The sequence below is a fragment of the Strigops habroptila genome, chromosome 3, assembly GCF_004027225.2.
Source record: "Strigops habroptila isolate Jane chromosome 3, bStrHab1.2.pri, whole genome shotgun sequence".
Classification (NCBI taxonomy): Eukaryota; Metazoa; Chordata; class Aves; order Psittaciformes; family Psittacidae; genus Strigops; species Strigops habroptila.
This window is the reverse complement of record NC_044279.2, coordinates 41511094-41531241: the sequence shown is the minus strand read 5'-3', so window position 1 is coordinate 41531241 and position 20148 is coordinate 41511094. Positions and strand designations below refer to the sequence as shown.

Here is a 20148-nt window from a genome sequence, read left to right as displayed (position 1 = left end):
CCTCTTACGGTCTTCTGTCCACCCTTTCGTTCATCCTTTCAAATTCAGACGTTTACCAAAACATCTAAAGAAAACACTGCAAACTATACTAAGAGGTTGGGGTTTTGCCTCCCTGGAAGAGATTACTTTTCTTCATCACAAAAAAGGTCACAGAACTGAGTGGGAGAAGGCAATAACACCACAGACTAAGGCACACCAGGTGATAATCCCCTCCAGCAAATAAATTAGCTTTATTCTGTGAAATCAGTTAACACCATTGAACTCTTAAATAGTTTTAAATGCAGCTGAAGAGCCATTCGAAGAGCCAAATTTCAACCCAAAGCAAATTAAATGCTCCCAGTTTCATGTTAATACTAAAAGGATGATTCTTTTTTTTTTTTTTTTAAGGCTATAACCAGAGTAATATTGACAAGTTCCATTAAACTTGTGTCAATTACTTTTCCTTCCACCTATACTCAATACATACATTTTGGAATCCTGTTGATGGGTACAGATACCTATGAGCTACCTGGAAAGGCAGAAAAAGGTTTTGGCTTTAGTGATACACTTGAATCGTTCAGTAACAGTGTAGAAAGTCTCTACTATGCCTGCAAAAGTCTAGTTAATCACCTTCAATGAAAATTTGGCTGGCTGTTGCTTTAGAAACCAGTTGATGCTACATGGATAAACAGTGATAAGTTCAAAAGTCTGAGCTCTAGCTGCTTGATATAGATACAAAATATTCATAATTCTTCTTTTAAAATGCTGATTTTTATAGCGAGTTTTATGTCTTGTTCTCCTATAACAACACAGAACTTCCATCAATATTTACAAAGAATAATGTATTCTAGAGTAAACAGCTCAAAAATATTAGCCAGTGTACTATTTGTAAAGCTAATATTTGCATATCAAATGTTAAAGTAGGTCATTAAAAGTGGACATATATTCTGAAAATGTCAAATGCAAGAAAAAAATATTGCATATGACTTCAGGTGGTTTGGTCCTAGATGATTTTACTATAAGTTTTCACTTTTAGCATCTTCTCAGCCAGCTAAAAGAGCGCTAAATACACATTAATACAGGAAATAAACCTTACAATCCTATTTTGTAGGCTTTACAAAAATAAAACAAATATACAAGATAAGAGCAGCAGAGGCCTTACGCAGCTACAGCATACCATGAAGAAGCAACCGACCTCTATCAAGGTCACAGGGATATTTCCTGATGTTTCTCTGCTCTAACTAGCATATGAGTAAGCTAACAATGCTTGAAGCAAACTGAAGCTGAAGAGCAAGTGCAAGATAACTTCTTGTTATATGATTAAGAACAGCCCTGAGGAGAAGGACTTGGGGGTGTTGGTTGACAAGAAGCTCAACATAAGCCAGCAGCGTGTGCTCGCACTCCAGAAACCACATCCTGGGCTGCATCAAAAGAAGCATGACGAGCAGGTCAAAGGAGGTGATCCTGCCCCTCTACTCTGCTCTTGTGAGACCCCACCTGCAGTACTGCATTCAGCTCTGGGGCTCCCAACATAAGAAGGACATGGAGCTGTTGAAGTAAGGCCAGAGGAGAGCAACAAAAATGACCAGAGGGATGGAGCACCTCTCTGATGAGGACAGGCTGAGAGAGTTGGACTTGGTCAGCCTGGAGAAGAGAAGGGTCCACAGAGATCTTGTAACAGGTTTACAGTACCTTAAGGGGGCCTACAATAAAGCTGGAGAGGGATTTTCTACAGAGGCATGTAATGACAGGACAAGGGGTAATGGCTTGAAACCAACAGAGACCAGACTTAGATTAGATATTACGAAGAAATTACTTACTGTGATGGCGGTCAAGACACTGGCACAGGTTGCCCAGAGAAACTGTGGTTGCCCCATCCCTGGCAGTGTTCAAGGCCAGGCTGGATGGGGCTTTGAGCAACCTGGTCTAGTGGAAAGCATTTCTGGCATGGGGGTTGGAACTAGATGATCTTTAAGGCCCCTTCCAACCCAAATCATTCTGTGATTCTAAGACTCCTATGAAAAACAACTATGATGAAGTGATAACTACGGAAAAGAAAAAAAGGCATCTACTGTCAGACTTTTCCTGAGGAAACATTAGCATGTTCCAGATACAGTTCCTAAATGCAACAGTTTAACAAATACATCTTTAATTAAACACACGGGCTGTTAGAAAAGAGGTAAACTTTAGTTTCAGGATCCAGCAATCCTGAAATTCAACCATCACTCTGCTCACAGCCAAAAATGTGTTTGTATTTCACCCTCCCCTGGACTACTCAGGGACATATCTTCGGTAACTCAGTGGGAGGACACTGTCAAAGATAGTCTTACTCACCACTTCAGTAGAGCTGTATCCCTCCCATAAGAGACACCCATTGCGTTACCAATGCCACCAATTAACCATCCATAGCATGACACTGGAAAGAGGACATGGAAGATTCTCACCAGATGAGTTTACCCTGATGAAAAGCCAGTTCTCTGGCTCAGATGCCAGGCACAATGATTGCCGTCTGCAAGGCCAGCTCCAGAACAGGTCTGGCAGAACACAGTTCTTCAGGTAGCTGAAGAGGTAGTCAGGTAGTCAGGTACCTGACTGATGGGCATCTCAAGCCCAAGCTAGACTGATGGGACACATTCCACATTTGAAAGAGGGATTAATTAATTAACAGGCATTAATAGGAATAAAATTCCTATTAATTAGCACAATTTATAGCTTTAGGACACATCTGAGGAACAAAATAAATGGAAGAAACAGCTGTCAATTTCAGTGGGCTTTAAATCAGGTCTCAAAGTTTAACACCAGATAGATAAATAAGCAGAAATTTCTTGTCAGTAAGGTGAAACAAAAGAGGATTATAGCATACAAGGGCAGTTTAAGAGAAGTTCAGACAGAACCTCTTCACACTACATGAGTAACATATGATTTAATCTAGGAGGTGCAACAGAAGTTAACGGCAGCAAGTTCAACAGGTTGGGGATTTCAAGGCCAGAAGGACAGACAATTATCTACTCTGTTCTCAAGGATTGACACAAATCTGAAATCCAGCAGTTCCTACACCAAATCTAGAACTTGTGCCTGGTCTCGCTAAAAGAAAGGAAATACTGATCTAGAGACTTCAAGTGGAAAGGTGTCATCTCAATAAGCTGGCCCAAACACTTTCCACTGACAGACAAAAAATTGATACCTTATTTCTAGTCTGAGCTCTTGTAACTTGCATGCCTGACCAGGCTGCTATATGAACCTTTACATACTACAGCACAGTTTAATATCCTGCACTGCATCAAAAGAAGCGTGACCAGCAGGTCGAAGGAGGTGATGCTGCCCCTCTACTCTGCTCTCGTGAGACCCCACTTGGAGCACTGTGTGCAGTTCTGGTGTCCTCAACATAAGAAGGACATGGAGCTGTTGGAGCAAGTCCAGAGGAGGGCCACCAAGATGGTAAGGGGGCTGAAGCACCTCCCGTATGAAGACAGGCTGAGAGAATTGGGGCTGTTCAGCCTGGAGAAGAGAAGCTGCATGGAGACCTCATAGCAGCCTTCCAGTGTCTGAAGGGGGCCTACAAGGATGCTGGACAGGGACTCTTCGTCAGGGACCGTAGCGATAGGACAAGAGGCAACAGGTTTAAACTTAAACAGGGCAAGTTCACATTAGATATAAGGAAGAAGTTCTTTACTGTGAGGGTGGTGAGGCACTGGAACAAGTTGCCCAAAGAAGCAGTAAATGCTCCATCCCTGGCAGTGTTCTAGGCCAGGCTGGACAGAGCCTTGGTGACATGGTCTAGGGTGAGGCATCCCTGTCCATAGCAGGGAGGTTGGAACTAGGTGACTTTAAGGTTCTTTCCAACCCTAACCATTCTATGATTTTCATTGATGTGGAAATCAAGAAAACTTTTAGCATATGCAGCTTTCTAAACAGAATGGCAATCTTTTAGGAGTCTCATCAAGAAGCAGATTCAGCACATCTCAAATGACATAACTCCTGGATCCCTTCTCCAAACTAATTCTACTTGCCCAACATCCTTTTTGAAGTTGATCACTTTTCCTGCTCTCAACACTTCCATGTTTACAGCTGCATATGGCTTCTCTGCTCTTTAAAGTTATGACAGATGATGTTCCCTGAATCTAATCCCCAAGTATTTTCTCAGAGCAACTCTTTAGGGGGAAATCATAATTACTGGAAGTAGGCAGAAGTGTTTCAGTTCACTTTATTAAAACACCTATTCAAATGTAGTATGATGAGAAACCAAATTAAATTAGTCTGTAACAGCACTTTTTCCAACTTTATTTATTGAAATTGGCACCAAAAAACAGAAGTATTCTCATGAATGTGGATCTTTCATTTTATTCCAGGTCATTGTTAAAGGTAATCAATAGATTTGGAATAATGTAGACTGCAATTCCCCATACACTATCTCTTCTGCAATCAAATAAATTTAAATCTGTTCACACAGACAGTGATGCCTTTCTACAGTACTATTTCTTACAATCAGAACATCACCCTAAGCTCATTTAAATGCTTTACTAAAAAATAAAAACAAAGTTCACAATTTCAACAGGGAACAGAAACAATCTTTTATTAATAAAAACCACTTTCAAATATGGAGATTTTCATTGGGACATATTACACTATCAGTCTTTAACCCTCAACTGTTTGCCAATTGATTGTCTTCTATCAGAACACCACCATGCCACTAAGCTTTCCTTAAGTTACCACCTTTAGCCTTATAAAACAAACAAAAAACCCCACTCTAATGTATTTGTCACATATTCTTCCAAGAATTCCTCCTACCTGTAAGATTTGATGATAGAAATCAAACAGAAATAAAATATAAAAAAATATTCTCCATTGCTTTGGGGGAAAGAAAAAAAAAAATTAAAACTACATGACTACATGTTATAAGTGGTCATTAAGTGTTTCAAATAAGAAGAGCTCGGTCTAACATTCACCTGTCAACATATGTCAATGATGCACGTGTACACATTTTCTAGAAAAAGTATGACTCCCAGAGACAGGGTCCTGAATCAGCTAAGCCATTTGTGTCAAGGAAGTTGTGAATGCTCCACTGCTGGCAGTGTTCAAGGCCAGGTCGGATGTGGCCTTGAGCAACCTGGTCTAGAGGAAGGTGCCCCTGCCCATGGCAGAGGGGCTGGAACTAGATGATCTTAAGGTCCTTTCCAACCCTAACAAATCTATGATTCTACGATTTCCATAGGGCATTCCACAAAAGCACTCCAATTATTTCCAACTGCCATATCTACATGGTTATTCAAACACATGGAGATGAGAGAGTTTGCAGGCAAACATGTCTCTGATCCCAGCTGGGTAATGGTTGCTAACTTTCCCATACTGCAACTGCTACACTGATTTTCAACCACACACAGAAAAACAATACCCTTAAGATGAAAGTACAAAAAGGAACTTGTAAATGGGCTTTTAAACAACTTGATTTAACCATCACTGAGAAGCTTTGAGGCATATATCCTCACGTATTTGAGGCGCTGCACCACCTAGTCACTGCAACCACGGCTACACCATTAAAACTACTACAGTACATTTGGCTACTACCATAAATCCTGAATAATGCCCAGGAAACTTACAGTCAGCATCAAAGAATCCAAATTGGTTTTAGCCACTTCTAAATAAAATATTCTCCTGAAATATGTTAATCAGAGTTAACAAATAACAAATAGTTTGCTTGGATAATTTCTGGTGACACTTTTTAAAATCTGTATTGTTTTCCATTTACAAGAACCATATAAATATTAATAGCTTGTCAGATACCTATGCTGCACAGGAGACATTCTGGATTTACTTAGTGTTCCGTTACATTTCTCCCAGCATCTTTAGGATGGCTAAAAAAGAAGTTGCATCTTGATTTGGCAAACCTCTGAGAATTCAAAAGATGGCAACAACACTCCCTCTAGGACAGAGAAGAAGTGTTCAGTGCCTGCCGTTTGAGGAAATACCTCCAGACTAGCAGTGATAAGAAAACTGGTTAAGAAAAATAATCAACTCTCTCCCAAGCATTTTTAGTAAATGGAAGACCCATGAAGTGCTACTCCTTATGTCACTGGGAAAAAAAGATTAGAAAAGCCAGCCTCTAAAACATTCTGATTATAGACATTTGTCAAAAACATCTCCTGAAGTATTACTTTTATTACAGCTTCTATCTAGCTTTCGATCATTACATGGCTCAGGAAATTTTTTGGTTTGTTTTATTTAAACCAGACAACTTCTACAAATCACTCAGATGGTCCACGTAGTCCCTGAAAGAGGTTGCCTGCAGCCTGCTCTTGTGCTCTCACCAGAAGAAATCATGAAGAGCCCTTGCCAATTGTCCTCCTCCTAATGCATTCTGCTTTGGTATCTTGCATTTCTGTAAAAGATATAACACTATAACCAATATTTCCTAATCCCCCCTTACTGGGGTGTATTAGGAAGGAGTAAAGCCTACTCTAGCAAAGACGACATTTGTACATAACCAGCCTGAAAACATTTCTTAACCTAATGCTTCGTTTATTCAGTCTGGCAAATGCTTTTATTTTATCTTCAAGTATATTTAGTAAATGACAGAGGTAAACACAAATTCATAGTTGGCTAACAATCCTCCCTTATGTGTATTTCTAATTAAGCTTCTTCCTAGACACGGAGTAATGTTTGAAACAAACATTCTATAGAGAATCAAAGTAAATCAAATGATGAAGTATTTCTCTTTGTGAAACTGCATATTTATATGGGCACCACCAGCAGAGGGAAGGCGATCACGATATCCACACGCAATAATTCCTCCATGCTTTTCTTATGGATAGGCAGAAATATTTTCTTGTCCTTTTCAATTGCACTGCAAACTTTTGATGTCTCTTCCACAGCAGGTAATACGAGGTAGCGTGCACTCTTTATTCAGAACGCAGTTCCCAGTAAGACTTGATCTGTGTGTTTAAATGTGTGTATAAATATAAAACCACAGGCATTCACACATAAGTATTTTCAAAATTGTAATCAGACTGCTGAATGGGCAAGAAAAGACTGCAATATACTAAATAAGAGCTTCATTTTCATGTCAGGAAACATCAATTAACTGAGTTCTGTACAGCCGAGTGGCTTAAAAACTTCTGCCAAGACCCTAAGCTGGTCCTTCTTCTTACTTATTACAGCCAACCCTGCCAAAAGACCATAAAAATTGATTTTACGTTTCCGGTCTCTCCATGCTAGCTGGAAAAGTATAGATTTTTTTCCTACCTTTCTGACAAACAGAACCTTCCTTTATCTCACACCTTCTCAACTACCACGCTAACCAACGCTGAAAGTCGTCTCTCTTATATCCCATTTTAGTTACGATTAAGACAAGAGAACGTTTCAGATTGTTAAATCAAACACTGCTTCGTATCTATGGGTTTAAAGGGCTTCTCGCCTGTCACTGTTACAGAGAAGGCTACATCCCACTTGCGCTGCGATGGCATACTCAGTAAATGATTATTTTTCACATTTGTTCTGGGTAAGTGTAATAGCACTGCTCTGCTAGTCTGTGAGCTACCTCTTTAAATTCCAGTATCAACCCTTAAAATCGATTTAGCATCTTTTGCATCAAACATTAATAAGGCTCACTTAGGCACTCTTAATGTGAAGGAAAATTGGGCTTGTATGAAATGGCTACACTGGAACATTTCATGCTTTTGCAAGTGCAGGAGTATGATTATTTCCTACAGTATGTCATTATCTTCTGCCCTGTGGTTCTTTTTTAAATTATCTCTTCTCACCCAAGCTGCCTACACTACGTTTTTAAGCTATATAGTTTCAATTTATGAATTGCATGCATGCAAATTCTGAGCAACTATACCACAAGCCAAGTAATGGACCACATTAAAGTATATCGCCCTCAGACACTACTAATAGAGCTACAATTCCAAAAAGCTTCAAGAAAAAAAGATACATATTTGACTCCTAAGACATAAAATCGGGTCATTTGTTTCCAAAACAGACAAGCAAATACTATTCTAGACACACGTGGAATCTCCCGACACTTTTCCTGAGCGGGTTTATTTAAGCATGGCAGGAGATGTCATTTCATATCCTCACAAAGAAAATTAGTTTGCTGCCTACTTGTCCTTGTACCAAAAAGCTCCCCCTCCCCTCTTCAGGGTCACTCCTAAAACAATTGCTCATCCGTAACTCTAGACGTCAATCCACACAGGGAAAGGAGTCTCCCCTTGGGTTTGCAACTATCATCCTCCGTTTCTGAGGATGAAATAACTCTCTCGGACAATAAAGCAGTTTAGACAGCACGTAACAGATTAACACACAACCCGGATGGCACGCTGCATAGCCGCTCAGAGGATCAATATCACCATTGCTGATTAGTAATCTAGTTGTGGTCTACAACATGTATGTGTATCTAAAATTACTCTACTGACCTTTGTACAGAATGTATTATTTCAGAGACAGTGAAATATGATTGCACTACAGCCTTCTGCATTGAATTTACACGGTAATAAACACAGACATCGTTCTTCTTCACCCACAAATGGCTATTAAATAAGGAAAATAAGACTTGACATCCCCCGGACAGTCAAAAGGAATGATTTATTCGGATGCTAACATCTGTCTCAAGGTTGTGGCCAAGTGCTTTTCTGTGCTCATTTAGGACTCCACTTGGAAAGCTTTTCAGTTACATTTACCTAGAGATTTCTCTCTACCACTTCCGATCTGACAGAAATCACTCAGCTGGGTCTGATGAATAATAGCAAAAGGCAGCTTGTATCAGAGATGATTGAATTACAGATTGTTGAAAGTGCCATAAAGGCTCATTCCAATGACTACATTTAATTTACTTACTACACTGACTACCAGAAGCTGGTAGTCGTTTGATATCTCTATTTCAGAAGACTGGGAACAAAAGAAATATGAACATTCTTCTCCACTTTCTTGCTACACTACCTAGTAGAGTTTGATAGGCAAAATTAACTTTTAAACAGAGCGCTGATCCCCTATCCATATGCTGTGGGGATATGGGCCAGACTGTAAGGTACCCAAAAATCAAAGCTGGGCAAGTGGAATTAAATAAGTGGAAGGAAATAACGCCTGAGGACACAGCATTAAATTGCATGGAAAGAAAATGCCTTAGCTCGGCAGCCTTCTTCAGAAATGTAGGAAAAGCTTTCTGTAAACTGATGAACAGACGAGGAGATGCTGCCCTGCGGGCAGGAGGGGGGTCAGCGCCCGGGAGTCGGCACACCGCCGTGCCCCGCCGGGACCCTGCCCAGGGCGGTGGCGGCCAGGTGAAACCCGGAGAAACAAGTTGGCCCGGCGGCCGCCCCGGCGCTGGCTCCGGGCAGCGGCGGGGAAGAAGGGAGGGATGGAGGCAAGGCAGGCGGGCGGGCGGACGGCGCCCCGCTCCCGCAGCCGGCGCGGGGGGCAACGGCGGAGCACGGCGGCAAAGGCGGCAGACGGGGGGTCGGGGGGAGGAAGGGCGGGCACCCCCTTTGTCTGAACCACCCCTCCCCCGTTATCCCCCCGCCCGCCGGGAGCGCCCCGGGGGCGGGCTCCCGCCCCCCGCAGCCGCGGGCAGAGCCCGGGGCAGGCGGTGCCGCCGGCCGCCCCCGGAGCATGTGCTCTGCCCCCAGCCGCGCAGCGGCCGCCCCCCTCCCTCCCTGGAGACCCCCCCCCATCTCCGCCCGAGGCGACGCCGCCCGGGCGCGGCCCCGGAGCGCTGCCTTACCTGGCAACCGGGCGGGCGCAGACAGCTCGTCCTTCAGCCTCCCCCCGCGGCGGCACGACGCGCGCCCGCGCCCCTCCCGGGGCGAGGCTGCGGTGCACGGCGGGGTGCGCGGCAGGCAGGCTGCCCCGGGTCCCTGCGCTCGGCGTGCGGCGCGCACGACGGTAAGTTGCAGCGGCCGCCGGCGGGCTGGGCTGGGCTGGGCGAGGGGCGGCGGAGGCGGCACGGGGGCTGCGCGGCGCCCGGAGCGCCGCCACACTGCAGCGTCTCCAGGAATCCCTCCCGCGAGAGGCAGCCCATCACCCCCGGCCCGCCGCCCTCATTGGCTGGGGGGCGGGGAGACGGGCTCCGGCAGCCAATCGCCCGGCGCACAGCATGGGTGGAGCCGCCGCGCCGGCCTCGCCCATGCCATCCCGCGGCCGCGCGGTCCCTGTCCGCCCCGTCGGGCGGGGCCGGGAAGCGGCGGGCGCGGAGGAGGAGGAGAAGGAGAAGGAGGAGGAGGAGGAGGAGGAGGAGGGGGATGATGGTGGTGAGGATGAGGGCATCCCCGCGCATGGCGGCCAGGACTGCCTCCCGCCGCGGGGCCGCCGAGCCACAGACCCAGCGGCCGTCGGGCTAGCTGGGTGCCCCGCGCCGTGAGTGCGCGGGGAGCGGCAGCGCCGACGACCTCGGCCGGGAGCTGCCGCTGCCCCCCGCTGCTCGGTAGTGAGCGAGCGGGCGGTTCAGGTCCTCCTGATGCGGCGGGCCCATGGGCAGCCGGCGCCGGGCAGCCGCGGCTGAGTGGTGGGTCGTGATTGGCGTCTGTGGCTTAGGCGAGAGCAGACCTTATCGCGTGTTCAGGTAAGGACATGCAAAGGTTAACTTAATTCACTTGATCCATCCACTCTGAACTGCAGCTTTGATTAACATTGGTCTGCAAAATGTAACTGTAACAAATTCAATTAAGGGAAGCACATTTCTTCAACTTTTAATTAGATCTACCCTATTTGTCTAATGTTTAATATAACATAAAAAGCTGCTCAGGTTCCAGAGGGAAATGGAAATAGATTTAGATGTAAGCTTGGCTTTTAAAAACACAACGGACTGAAGTTCTTTGTTCCTCTGCATATATTATTATTACATCTATACGCTTAGAGGCACAGGAGGAAAACATCACTTTGTCTGCAAAATTGTATAACTAATAGTGTCGTATTTATGTAAGAGTTTCCCATAACCTTTAATTGGTCACAGGCAGGGAACCGAACATACAGGTTCTTGCCCAGGCTTGATGCACAGTGCTACAGGAACCTGTGGAATTACAGCTGTTCTGAAAAAACTTGAGAAAGTAGTAACGTATTCCACAGCCATGTAGTTGGTTTCACTTAGTACATGAGAGTGAAAGTTATCTAAATTACATTCTAATATGATAAATAGCAAATGCTGGCAAAGTGAAGAGCCGTATGCCATCGTTAGCAGTAACTGAGAAAATCAAGAAGCTCTCAAGCACATCCTGTAAGTGACTTACTATGCCTGGCACACAACATCCTCCTGCCATTCCCCACCTGTACTTTCGTGGTGGGATTTGGCTCTAAAAATCACAGCCCTTTTCCAGTTCAGTTCAAATACACATTTGTCTGATCGTGTTAGTGCTGGACATGCATTCCTAGGTCAGTTAGTCACAATATGAGTTTTTTTTCTTGTATAGGCACATTAGATCATGAAAGGGGAAAGGGAAAAGGAAAGCAAATATTAGCTCGTGCTGAGCTACAGAAAGGAGGTACCACCATAATTTAACCTGCATATGCAGAAGTGGCCACCTGCACCCAGATTACTCGATATGATTTAAAAATGTGTCTGTTTCTCAGTACAGTAGATATCAAGAACTGTTTTTTCTAGGATCATTTATCCAGTCAGTTAAAAACCCCACACATTTCAGTGCTAATAGTTATGAGGACTTGATGCTGTGTTCCTGACAGCCACACAGCCAGAAGTCTGTGGGAGTCTGGCATTCGCAAGGCATGACGCATCATACCCTGTCTTAGTATTTGAGCAAAGACAGGAAACCTCATTTAAGCCCCGTAGCCCTCTCTTAGTGTATAGACAGCAAAGAAAAGAAATGCCATCCAGCAGTAGCCCTGAAGACTATATCATCACTTTCTCACTCTCTGACTGTGGTAGTCCCTACATGATTATTCTGCTAGATTAAAAAAGTAAACAAAAATAAAGGTGTGTTAGGGGCTGGGAGGTTGGTGGGAGAGATTTCACCTAATCTTTTTCGAGCTTGGTAATTTGCAATGGTGAAATTGCTGTAGAAGAGTCATTACTTCTATCACGCATACTTCCTTCAGTTTCTTTTGGGTCCAAAAGCTTATTCATACAGAAAGAGGTCTCAAGTGCTGTGAGCAAGTTTTATTTCAGTACTGCATCCTCAAGGAAATTGGTAGTTACTGTCCAGTCATGATGTTAATTAAACCAAAGCACATTGTGAAACTTGAGGGATGACAACATGTTCTGAATGAACAAGGATGTTCTAGAACAGCTTAGGAGCCATTTGATGAATGCTTGGAGTGCTAGCCAAAATGCTAGCCATTAACACACGAAATGCTAGCTAAACACATGAAACACAGATCATTGTATGTAGTATTATTACTGTTATGTCTTCCACAGTTGTGTTCAGGGGAGAAGAAGGTATCCTGTAATGAGAAAAAAAGAAGAAACATGCAAATCCAGAATAAATGATGTTATAAACCCAAGACCAGTTTTGGTTTGGTTTGGTTTTGTAATGAGCATTTGTGCATCAGAAGAGAATTTTAAATAGTGTCTACCATTCAGAAGTTCCATCAGGAATCTCACTAAGTACAAATGAAGAACTAAGCCTGCTATATCCTTCTTATCCCTTGTTTTTAATTTAGTCTGACTGAGGCAGAGGTACAGGAGCATCTGGGAAGAAACTGATTAAAAAAGCAAGACCAGAAATGATGCAGTGTTTGTCTTTGCCATTTTTATTTTTTACTTTCTGTATACTGTGGTTTCAAGGTAAAACTTCAAGATGAGAAAACAGTATGAGCCATAAAAACTAGGTTTTGAAAGTAAAAGACTCCTACTTGCTCCATAAAGAAGGAGAAAGCCTGGGCCAAAGCCAATGAACCAAAATATTCTTGGGCCTGTCCTGGCAAGTTTTGTGGCATATAAAGGGCACATAGTAGAATGACAGTCACTGAGGCAAATTCAGCAGTTATAGCACATCAAAATCGGCAATCAGGTCTCTGGCTTTGGACCCAAGCTGCCATCAGGTTTTGTTTTCTTTTGTACCTCAGCCTTTGTGTGACCAAGTATCACAACTGCCACAATTAGATGTACAAAACAGGAAATCAGGTAAATCATGAGGGTAAGTCAGCGGAACGTGAATGAGTAAATTATACTGGTGACATGCTAATTTACTTATCAGGCACAGTCCAGAACTGTAAACTAACAGGGATTGAACTGTGACTGTCATGATGAAATTATTCACTGGCCTTGTAATGCACAAGATCACAGGTACCTATTTTAACAGAAAGATGCTTTTACTTTTTTCTTCACTGTCATGTTATTTTACTCCTATTTTTCCTTTGTTTTGGTCTTTTCTATCCTGAAGTTTTTCATTTTGAGAGTAGTTTGTATGCCTGCAGACAAAGGCACTGGCTTTTGCTTCAAGAAGTGGGACAGCTTTTCAAATGAAGCTCTGATTGCATGAGTTCAAGCACACGTTTCTGAAATTTCTTTTAGTAAATGAAATGCCTGCTCTTGAGTGTTTTGTTGTTTTTTCTCCCATTTGATTGGGAGTCCAAGGGCTGGTACGTACAGCTGAAAATTAAAAACTTGAAACCACCCATTTTAGTTCCCTGTTTTCCCATCCTTGGTTTCCGTGAAATTTCCATAGTATATACTGGGTGATGATGACACTCGGTATATATGTAGAATTCTATGATGATAGAAGGCACATGCCTAGTCAGGAAGCCAAATCTGCATCAGGAGAACATGAAAGACATGAAAGCAAAGTGAGGAAGCTAAGACCCAAAAGTGAGAATTAACCTTCAGTAAAAGGAATAAATACTGGAGTAACTATTCAGCTGCACACAACTAACGAAAGCGTCATATGAGGTAAGTCTTTGAAGATAATTTTTGGAGCAATGTGTGAGATTGTGAGTTGGATTGAGGAAGTAGAGAACAAATGTTGGTGTTTTGTTCTGGTTTTAATTCTAGCTAAAAATCAAAGGGTAAAATCAAAGAACTTGCTAGTCCCCTGACTGATGTGTGTCTCAATGTGTCATTTGATTCGTTTTCCTCTGTTTGATCTGTACACATCTGCTGCTTCTTCTAAGTTGTTTAGGCAGAGATGGTCTCTTTTAATCTGCATTTGCGTAGCAGCTGACACAGAATATTCCTGCTCTGTGCCCAGGGCTCCTGGACAATGTGGCAGCACAAATGAAAATGAAAACAGAAATACTCTTTTACACGAGACTGTTCAAATGTAGTCAAACCAACCCACATGTGCTTTGCACAGAAGTCAGCTGTGTAACACAAGGACAGATCTGAGTCAGTGTCAGTCTGTTCCCCTGTAGATGGTGCCCCTACTTCAGGGATTCTCTTTTGGGTTGACAGCTCTGCATCCTTAATCCTCCTCCCTGCTTTGAAAATCATTTTTCACCAAAGTGGTGCTCAGGGTGGTACTACAGACAAAATTCCTTTTCAGTGCAGTCAGGATGAACTGGACTGAAGTCCTCAGTTTCCTTTTATTCAGAATCTACTACATAAAATGACAAACTGCTGAACAATTAGCTTCCAGTGCACCCGGATATTACCAGTCTCGGATCTTACTTTACAGTGGTAGACATTATGGCTTCCCCGTGTAAAATTTGTGATCACTGGTGAACATATGCATCATATGGATGACTGCATAATAAAAGGAATGGGAAGTGGGATTTCTAATTTAATTTTGTGGAGCTGACCTTCACAAAGCACAAGAGCTGTGAAATGGCAGTGTTACTCCTGAGCAGAGGATAGAGGTTTAAGAAAATCTTTTCAAATGGCTTTGCATGATTGTCACAATGTGCATAAGAGGACATTCCATTGTCTCCAATACAAAATAGACATGACTCTGTTTGGATAGATGTGAATGAATTGCCTGTTAAGTGTAAAATATGCTTACATTTACACCAACCTGAGAGTGGAGTGAGGGTGAATAACAAACCTATTGGAAAATAGCACTGAAAGTTAGATAAAACATTATGGCTTCAGGCTTCTTGAATTTCATGTCTTTGATTTAAGATCTCCATGAAACCTTCACCATGCAGCAGACATGCAGTGAAGATCCCCCACAAAGCCAGCCCAGCCATGAAACATGACATGTTCTACCATCTAAGTATGCATTGTAGGCCAAGAACATCCATGTGAGAAAAAAAATGGGATTCTACTATGGTAAAAAACTAGTTAATGTATTTTAAATTTCAGAAAAGGCTTTTCAAATATCAGTGGCCTGATAAATAATTCTCAAGGCAGTTTGTTTTCCTTTAGCTCACGCCATCATTTCATTCAAAGGCACAGTGAAATTACCCTGGTATTTATATTAAAAACACCAAACCATGAATTGCCGAGGTGAGTATCTCCAGAGAGGACGCCTTTAACACCGGAGCGGGAGGAAGCACAGCGTCCAGGAGCCTCAGTTCGGAGCGGCAAGAGCGACCGAGGGAGCCTCAAGTCCTCGATAGGACTTGCCCAGGAGCCGGCAGCTCAGCTCACGCGAGCAGCTGACTCACAGGGGGCGGCGCCAGGAGTGACGGCACCAGCCCTCAGTGGGGAAAAACCCATCCCAGGGAGCGCGGCGACCAGGGCGTGGCACGTCAGTCAGGGCGTGGCGCGGCAGTTGGCGCAGGCAGGGCGAGCGGGCGGCGAGCGGGATGGTGAGCACTCGCTTCGGGAGCAGGGTCCGCTCTGGGAGCTCTGACCCGGCGGTGGCCAGCGTAGGCACCCAGACAGAGCCGATGAGAGGGGAGGCTGCGGCGCAGACCTCGGAGTGTAGAGAGTGCCTCGACTGGTCTCTTGAGGCGAGGGTGCACAATGGACAGGGCTGCACTCGGTGCGCCCTGGTGGAGGTCCTCCTGCAGCAGGTGGCTGAGCTGCGGGAGGCTGTTGGTAAGCTAAAAGATGCCAGGGCAGCTGAGAGGAAGCTGGGCTGCTCGCTCCAGGCCCAAACTGTGCAGGAGCTGCAAACGTCCAGCACTCCTCATATAGGAAAGAAGGAGGGCAGCAACCCGGGAAGCTGGGAATTAGTCACGAGAAAAACTAACAAAAAAAGGAGGAAGAGGACAATTAACGACAAGGGGCTTCCTCCTAAATCTGATGTCCCCACCCAGAACCGCTTTGCAGTTCTGCAGGGGGCTGATGAGAAAGCACCCACCACACCTAATGAGTATCCTGCTGATGCACCAGTAAAGAGGATCACTACTGGTGCCTTCAGGAAAAAGCGGAGGGTCATAGTAGTAGGGGACTCTACTTTGAAAGGCACAGAGGCACTCATCTGCCGGCCTGATCCAGTCTCGAGGGAGGTGTGTTGCCTGCCAGGGGCTCGGATCAGGGATGTTGCTGAGAGGCTGCCTGCTCTAGTAAGTCCTGCTGACTATTACCCCCTTCTAGTGGTCCGTGTGGGTGCTAGAGATATAGATAGGAGTAGCCTGGAGAACATTAAGAAGGACTACAGAGCCCTGGGAGAGGTGGTTAGGGGCTCTGGAGCTCAGATAGTTTTTTCATCAATTCTCCAGGACAAAGGGGAGGACCTTAAAAAAGCTAGGCGCGTTTGGCAGGTTAATAAATGGTTAGAATGCTGGTGCCATAGTCAGGGGTTTGGCTATTTAGAACATGGGGCTCCATTTGGGAGGCCAGATCTACTGGAGGCTGGTGGAGCTGGTCTGACAAAGAAGGGGAAGAGCTGTTTTGGTAGGAGGCTTGCCAGGCTGGTCAGGAAAGCTTTAAACTAGATGTGTTGGGGGAGGGGAGCATTGATCCATCCCAACACTCCTGGTCAGTTGCCAGCGCCTGTAATAAGTGCTTGGAGCGATGTAGAGATGTTCCAGCTGCCCCAGCCATTGAGTCGGCTGCATTTGGAGCTCGGCTAAGGTGCCTCTATACAAACGCCCGTAGTATGGGGAACTAGCAAGAGGAATTAGAGATGTGTGCAAGGCTACAGGAATATGATGTCATTGGTACCACAGAAACATGGTGGGATGGCTCCTATGACTGGAGTGTCGGAATGGAAGGTTACAGGCTGTTTAGAAAAGACAGGCCAGGCAGACCGGGAGGGGGCGTTGCCATCTATGTCAGTGATAGGCTAGAGAGTATGGAACTCTGTCTGGGGATGGGTGATGAGGTAACAGAGTGTTTGTGGGTCAGGATCAAAGGGAAAACAGCAATGGGGGCATTACGGTGGGGATCTGTTACAGGCTGCCTGATCAAGAGGACTCTGTGGATGAAGCGCTCTACAAACAGATAGGAGCAGCCTCACGCTCGCAGGCCCTGGTCCTCATGGAGGTCTTCAACCATCCTGACATCTGTTGGAGGGACGGTACGGCCCGGCACAAGCAATCCAGGAGGTTCCTCGATTGTGTGGAAGACAACTTCCTCTTTCAAGCAATAGAGGAGCCGACGAGGAGAGGTGCCATGCTGGACCTGGTGCTCACCAACAGGGAGGGACTGGTTGGACATAGAATGCTCCAGGGCAGCCTTGGCTCTAGTGATCACGAGATGGTTGAGTTTGAGATCCTCAGGACAGTGAGAAGAGCATGCAGCAAGCTCACTGCCCTGGACTTCAAGAAAGCAGACTTTGGCCTCTTCAGGAACCTCCTTAGTAAGGTTTCATGGGATACAGTCCTAGAGGGCAGGGGGGCCTAAGAGTGCTGGTCGATATTCAAGGATCACCTGCTATGTGCTCAAGAGTGTTGCATCCCGACGAGAAGAAAGTGCAGCAGGAGGGCCAGGAGACCTCCATGGATGGACAAGGAGCTGCTGAGGAAACTTAGAGGGGAAAAAAGAAGCTTATAGAAGGTAGAAACGAGGACAGGCGGCCTGGGAAGAATATAGGAGCATTGCCCGAGAAGCTAGGGACCAGGTTAGGAAAGCTAAGGCCCAGCTAGAATTAAGTTTGGCAAGGGATGTAAAAGAGAACAGGAAAGGATTCTATAGATATGTAGCAAATAAAAGACAGACTAGGGACAATGTAGGCCCTCTCCAGAAGCTATCAGGAGAACTGGCTACCATGGATTTGGAGAAGGCTGAGGTTCTTAATGACTTCTTTGCCTCAGTCTTCACCAGCAAATGCTCTGACCACACCACCCAAGTCTTGGAAAGCAAATGCAGGGACTGTGAGAATGAAGACCTTAGGCCCACTGTAGGAGAGGATCAGGTTCGAGACCATCTTAAGAACCTGAACGTGCACAAGTCCATGGGACCTGATGAAATCCATCCACGGGTCCTGAAGGAGCTGGCGAATGAAGTTGCTAAACCACTGTCCATCATATTCGAAAAATCGTGGCAGTCAGGTGAAGTTCCCGATGACTGGAAGAAGGGCAATATAACCCCCATTTTCAAGAAGGGGAAGGTGGAAGACCCAGGGAACTACAGACCAGTCATTCTCACCTCTGTGCCTGGCAAAATCTTGGAACAGTTTCTCCTGGAAAACATGCTAAGACACATGAAAAACAATGAGGTGGTTGGTGACAGCCAACATGGCTTCACTAAGGGGAAATCCTGCCTGACCAATTTGGTGGCCTTCTATGATGGAGCCACGGAACTGGTGGACAGGGGCAGAGCAGTTGATGTCATCTACCTGGACTTGTGCAAAGCGTTCGACACTGTCCCGCACGACATCCTTGTCTCTAAATTGGAGAGACATCAATTTGATAGATGGACCACTCGGTGGATAAAAAACTGGCTCGATGGCTGCACGCAAAGAGCTGTGGTAAATGGCTCGATGTCCAGTTGGAAACCTGTAACGAGTGGTGTCCCTCAGGGGTCGGTGTTGGGACCGGTCCTGTTCAACATCTTTGTCGGTGACATGGACAGTGGGATTGAGTGCGCCCTCAGCAAGTTTGCCGATGACACTAAACTGTGTGGTTCAGGTGATACGCTGGAGGGAAGGGATGCCATCCAGAGGGACCTTGACACGCTTGTGAGGTGTGCCAGTGTCAACCTTATGAAGTTTAACCAAGCCAAGTGTAAGGTCCTACACCTGGGTCAGGGCAATCCCAGGCACTGCTACAGGTTGGGTGGAGAAGAGATTCAGAGCAGCCCTGTGGAGAAGGACTTGGGGGTGTTGGTTGATGAGAAGCTTAACATGAGCCGGCAGTGTGCGCTTGCAGCCCAGAAAGCCAACCGTATCCTGGGCTGCATCAAAAGAAGCGTGACCAGCAGGTCGAAGGAGGTGATCCTGCCCCTCTACTCTGCTCTCGTGAGACCTCACTTGGAGTACTGTGTACAGGTCTGGTGTCCTCAACATAAGAAGGACATGGAGCTGTTGGAGCGAGTCCAGAGGAGGGCCACAAGGATGATAAGAGGGCTGGAGCACCTCCCGTATGAAGACAGGCTGAGAAAGTTGGGGCTGTTCAGCCTGGAGAAGAGAAGGCTGCGTGGAGACCTCATAGCAGCCTTCCAGTGTCTGAAGGGGGTCTACAAGGATGCTGGGAAGGGACTCTTCCTTAGGGACTGTAGTGGTAGGACAAGGGGTAATGGCTTCAAACTTAAACAGGGGAAGTTTAGATTAGATATAAGGAAGAAGTTCTTTACAGTGAGGGTGGTGAAGCACTGGAATGGGTTGCCCAGGGAGGTTGTGGATGCTCCATCCCTTGCGGTGTTCAAGGCCAGGTTGGACAGAGCCTTGGACCACGTGGTTTAGGGCAAGGTGTCCCTGCCCATGGCAGGGGGGTTGGAACTAGATGATCTTAAGGTCCTTTCCAACCCTTACAATTCTATGATTCTATAAAAATGTCAGGATTTTCTTTCTCTTTACAGTAGTCACCATTTCCTGATATTTTCTGTGCTTTTTTAAAAATGTATTTACTTCTCTTACAGAAATGCAGTCACTGTACAATTCTGATGTTTAGACTACTGTTGGGCTTAAAAGCTTGCAAAACACATGGCTAAATGATCTGGAAATTATATATCATTAATATAATTAGGAGGAAAAAAATTTAATTTTGATTTCTTCACAGCTACGTTTTAGCCAGTGTGCAATACAGTAAACTAGTTACCTCTGGCAATTCTGTCTGTCAGCATCACCATTTTGTTTGCAAACTAAAAGACTTGTTTTGTTTCCTGTGTTGCTTTTTCTATAGCATATGACATAGCCTTCAAATTACATGAATATAAAAAGGGAATAGAACTCTCCAACTGTAACAGTGTTGTTAAGATGATAAGGTCAATGGTAACATCTCTTCTGCAAACCTTGATAG

General features: G+C 45.1%; 1 protein-coding gene across 3 annotated transcripts in view; it reads right to left on the bottom strand.

Moving 5' to 3' along the window:
- The window catches only part of SYT1 (synaptotagmin 1), a 360700-nt gene extending 350553 nt beyond the window's left edge, over positions 1–10147 (bottom strand). The window contains exon 1 of one of the 3 annotated variants that reach the window (XM_030478820.1): positions 9695–10147. The gene's annotated coding sequence lies outside the window, so the exon portion shown is untranslated. The remainder of the gene's footprint in view (positions 1–9694) is intronic. The other 2 variants (XM_030478821.1, XM_030478822.2) reach the window with 2 other exon arrangements.
- Between the last annotated feature and the right edge of the window lie 10001 nt (positions 10148–20148).